The sequence below is a fragment of the Xenopus laevis genome, chromosome 1L, assembly GCF_017654675.1.
Source record: "Xenopus laevis strain J_2021 chromosome 1L, Xenopus_laevis_v10.1, whole genome shotgun sequence".
Taxonomy (NCBI): domain Eukaryota; kingdom Metazoa; phylum Chordata; class Amphibia; order Anura; family Pipidae; genus Xenopus; species Xenopus laevis.
In genome coordinates, this window is record NC_054371.1 from 177,445,616 (window position 1) to 177,451,267 (window position 5,652).

A 5,652-nucleotide genomic window follows, 5' to 3' on the forward strand; every position below is an offset into this window, starting at 1 on the left:
GCACATTTCCTTTGCAAAAAGAAATACAATGGTGTAAAATACAATCAGTGGTGGATCCTGTAGCAAGAGCGATGCGCTCCCGTTGTGTTAAATCGGACACGGCCAGTTTGTCATACAGCTAGATGCTGTCAGGGCATCTGTATCGTCTCTCATTATCTAGTATCATCTAGTGAAGCCATAACTAAAATACATGGTTCATTAAAATCAAGTTATAGTAGCAGGAGCTTGCGTAGGGTTGTTGTTACTTCTGCTAAAGGTGTAGATGGAGGCCCAGAAGGTGCCCTAGGCAGAGCTTAATTGTAATGGGGATTTACACAGAAATTAGATCAGTATATGATGTTTAAGACCACGATGTGTCAGGTGACAAGCATAAGCTTGTGTTTTAGCTGTAGTAACCTTCTAAAGCCTGGGAGATCATGCACATGTTGCTGTGAATTTGCCAGGATAAATATTGCCGTTCCATCTAACAATTATTCAGGGCATGTAGCCATGAGCAGTGTGCTGAGTTTCAATGTATTTATTGGTGTCGGACATACTTGCACAAACAGAGACCAATGCTGAGCGCTGAGAACAATTAACAGAGATTAGTTTTTCTGTAGTACGTGTTGGTCTCTGTTTAAGTGGTACAACTGACCCAATAACTAAACCGATTTTCATGCAATGCTGTAGGGGATGCACTACTCTGCAACCATATGAGCCAACACATGCCCATGTAATTATAATTTATAATTATTATTTATAATTATTTATAGCCTTTTTTTCTAATCAAGTCCCATGGTACTAATGATTTCTTCCCTATGGCTGCCCAGTGCTGACAATGGTCCATTTGTACCCCTAATCTATTCATGTACTGAACATATCTATCCAGTGTTTCATATCCATGCTGGGTGAGTGTTTGCTGCTGTTGGTTCTACAGTAACATATGTCCTTGCACATACAATGCTCGCCTTGATTCTAACCTGTCTGCAGGGGGCACAGCCGAGACCCATATCCCCTGTATAACGTGCTCTTGGTTTAAAGGGCATGTAAAGTCTAAAATAGAATACGGCTAGAAATGCTGTATTTTGTATACTAAATATAAACATGAACTTACTGCATCACAAGCCTAATCAAACAAATAATTTATGCTTTCAAAGTTGGCTACAGGGGGTCACCATCTTGTAACTTTGTTAAACATCTTTGCAAGACTAAGACTGTGCACATGCTCAGTGTGGTCTGGGCTGCTTAGGAATCGTCATAAACAAAGCTGCTTGAGTTCTGCATGGCTGGGAAGTAACGTGGGGGCTCCCCCTGCTGTTCATAAGTATGATTGTTTCCCTGCTCAGCAGTTAGGGACCATCTGACAATTCCTATCCACAGCAGTAAATGAAGGGAGAATTTCACTGCATACAGTCAGGTTTCTAATAAAAATGGTTTTTTAATTAAAGTATATTGGAGATAGGTTTCTTTTTCATTAAAGAAAGTAAAAATGGGATTTTATTTCTTTGCCTTTACATGCCCTTTAAGCTTATTATAGAACCAGTTGCCTTCACAGTGAAGGATGGAGAAGAGTTTGCAGGAAGATCCAGCATAAGTCATTTCCAGCATAAGTATTGGTTCTGAAGTGTTTAGAGTAGAAAGTAAGTTTCTAAATTGTCGTAAAGCCGACACTGTGTGCACTGTGATTGTCTTAGTGCTAGCTGAGTTCTATGTGTTCTATAGCAGTCCCTAAAGGTCAAATGGTTCCATCTAGAGAAGCCGCTCATCATTCTATTCATTATTTATTGTTCTGTCTGTTTGCCGTAATGTCCGTATGTAATGTAATGTTCTCTATTATTTTCTTCTCTGGGGGGGGGGGTCCTAATAAAGTATTCATCTGTTCAAAGGCCATTGTACAGTATATGAATCCAATGGTTACAGGAGAATGTGGAAATACACTGCACAATCCTCTGTTCACATTGTTGTCTTGAGAGAGAGTATTTCCGCCATGAAAACTACACAAAGAGAAATGGGGTGACATGTACATAGTGGTTTCCAGTGGGATATCCCAGTATTTTCTTGCTCTCTTGTGGAGAGGGTACATGCTTAAAGGGGAACTATCACAAAAATGAAAATGTAATATAAGCTTCATCATACTGAAATAAGAAACTTTCTAAATACAATTAGTAAAAAATTCTGAAATAATGGAGTTTATGTTCACTATTCCTCTCTCTGCATCTGTTTCTCTTTGTTCTGTCTTCGTGCAGCAGTTGGGTGTCAGATGAATGATCCAATATATCTTATAGGGGTCTTCTTTCCTAAAAAATGTATGAGCTCACTCAAATAACTAATTCCAGCACAAACAAAATCTAACAAAATAACTGCCTTTTGCGCAAATCCTGCATGTAGAGACACATGATGTCTGGTGATTTTAATAGAGTGAACTCTAATACATCTTCTAGGCAAAAGGAGCCCCCCTATAAGATATATTGGATCTAACTGTCAATAAATATCTGACACCCAACTCCTGCATGAAGACAGAATGAAGAGAAACAGATGCTGAGAGAGGGATAGTAAAGATAAACTTGATTATTTCAGAAACGGTACAGAATATTTAATTGATTCTATTTTGAAAGTTTCTTATTTCAATATGATGAAGCTTATGTTAAATTTTCATTTTCGCAATAGTTCCCCTTTAAATGCACTGATAGGTGGCATGTGCAGCCAGGCGTTACAGCTGAGAAACTGTTATATAGTAATGAGATGATATATTCTCTATTGCTTTAATATGTAGCTGTCACAAACTACATATAATTCAGTTCTGTCTCTTGGTGCTCTCCCACCTCTAATGTTTATTCATTTGGGGATGTACACTACATACATATACGTACACGCATGTTATATGTTCAAGCGCACATATTTATATGACAGTATACTCTTACTGGCACTAAAGCTGTAGCCCAACGAATTTGCTGTGCAATCACATCATATGCATAATTAAAATCATTTAACACTCTCTGCTTCTCATTTGACCTTTAAGGCTCTTACAGACGAGCGTTTTTACCTGCGCTCCCCTGCGTTCCGTTTTTCTGCGTTCAGCCGCAGGGGAGCGCAGGAATAGACGCATTACATTTTTTCCAAACAGGCTGTACTCACACAGGCGCGTGTAGGCTCCGAACGCAGGTATAATGCAGCATGTTGCGTCTCAACCTGCGTTCGGCGCCTACACGCGTCTGTGTGAGTACAGCCTGTTTGGAAAAAATGTAATGCGTCTATTCCTGCGCTCCCCTACGGCTAAACGCAGAAAAACGGAACGCAGGGGAGCGCAGGTAAAAACGCTCGTCTGTAAGAGCCCTTAGAGGACGTTGGGCCCTAATTCTGTGCTGTTTCTTGTTTTTAGTAGCAAGGAGTTAGGCTGGACACCTAGCGTGCTGGAGGCCGAAACTTGTCTACCACATCTAATACTGTGCCCAGCTTCTCATGTCCATATTTAATGTACTAAATCTCATTTTATTTATCTTGAAATGTTTTCTGTATGATGTCATGTTTTCAGACCAGTATTATAATGTAAATAAGCATCATTGTATATAAAATGATTTTCCTTACATCTCTGGTTGGGTGTTGTGTTTATTTGGCAATACTGAATGGAAGGATTTAGTGAAACTATAGATCACTATTCATCTTTATATTGTGTGTGTGTGTGCTCTGGGGCAGAACCCTTATAAAGAGCATTGGAGGTAAAGTGCTGGATTAAAGGAGAAGTAAAGCTACCAAGGCAGTTTATTATTGCCAATAGATTAGCCACTACAGTGCAAGCTAGAACGCCATTTTTATTCTATAGAATTCTTTTCCATACCTGAGTAAACCGCTCTAGACACTGTCTCTGTTATTTTTAGGACAGCAGCTGCCATATTAGATTGCTGCCTGAGTCTCGCCCTGCTCACTCATAACTCTGAGCTCAGATTACAGCAGGGAGGGGGGAAAGGTAGAGAGGAGCAAACTGAGCATGCCCAAGCCCTGGAGGTTTAAGCTGAAAACAGGAAGTCTTATACAGAAGCCCATGTGTAAACAGTAGAAGGAAAGAAATGTGGTGTTTCTTTTTACAGAGGACGCAGAGCAGCATTACTTTGTATTATACTGTTGTATTTATATAGACCTTTCTGATAAAGCTTGCTTAGTTTTAAGCCTTTCTTCTCCTTTAAGAGTGCTATACACAAAAAGATCCACTTGTTTTTCATGAAGTGAGCAAACACTTTCTGGACACGAATGCTATTGCTGAAGCCCTCTGTGTTTCTCCCTCTGGCTGTCCCTCTGCTCCCCTATTCTTTTAATTAAAGCTAATTAAAAGTCCTGGAGGAGGCCTCACTCCTGTTTATCCCTTTCCGATCACTGTGTCTGACTTTAAAAACAAACACTGCTTTTAACAACTACCTATATACATATATATCCCCTGTAACATATAGAACACTGTAGACAACCGTATTCTATGACCGTTTGCAATCGGGCTTTCTTTTTTGTGGTTTTTGCAATATTTACTTTTTTCTGCAACTCTCAGGTTTGGAATTTCAATTGCGATGTTGATAGTAGGACTTTATTTCCTTAGCAACAGCAGGAGGTCTGTTTTATTCTGGTGTGGAGGAATTACAGGATGTTCAGTTTGAGACTGGAATAAGATGAATAGAAATAACAATTAAAATACAGGTATGGGAGCCGTTATCCGGAAACCTGGTATCCAGAATGCTCCGAATTAAGGAATATCTCCCATAGACTCTATTTTATCCAGATTATTAAAAACAGTACCTTGTACTTGATCCCAACTAAGATATAATTAATCTTTATAGGAAGCAAAACCAGCCTATTGGGTTTATTTAATGTTTACATGATTTTCTAGCAGACTTAAGGTATGAAGATCCAACTTAAGGAAAGACCCGTTCTCTGGAAAACCCCAGGTCCCAAGCATTCTGGATAACCGGTCCCATGCCTGTATAATGTACAAAATAAATAACGATGACCAATTGAAACTTTTCTTAGAATTGGCTCATTAGATACTTAATTGTTAATTTACAGAGGAACTACCCATTTAAGCTGCATTGAATCAGTTGGTAAAAAGTGTCTAACTTACCAACAGCAGTCGTGTGACTACCAGAGGGAAAAAAAAAAGGAAATCATTTTTAAATATTTTTTTAAAATGGAGTCTATGGGAGACGGCCTTCCCATAATCCGTAGCTTTATGGATAACGGGTCTCTGGATTATGGATCCCATACCTGTATAATGTATATGCACTTTAGCTCTATGGGACAGGCACCATATATTAATATATGAATCTGAGCTGCATTTGGATGTTTCCTGCCTGCTGGGAACTCTCATAATATTCCATCAGAGTATGAGGCCTTCTCTATGTTATAAGAAATGTTTCCGGAAGAGAGTGCTTTACCCAATGCGTTCTTGATGTGCCGTGTGTTGGAATGCAAGTTATCTGTGACGCAGAATCGGCTGTGTCTCACCATTTCCTAGATCAAACTGCAAACACTTAAGACGTGAAAGCAAATGGACAATGCATCATAGTTATGTGGAGAACTCCTTATGCCCTTTATTATTAGTGTTTCCCAAGCAAGGCCATTCAGCTTGGGTGGTGTCACAAGAGAGTGGATTCAGCTTTGAGTATCTTGCAGGTAAAAATGAGTAAATGGTAA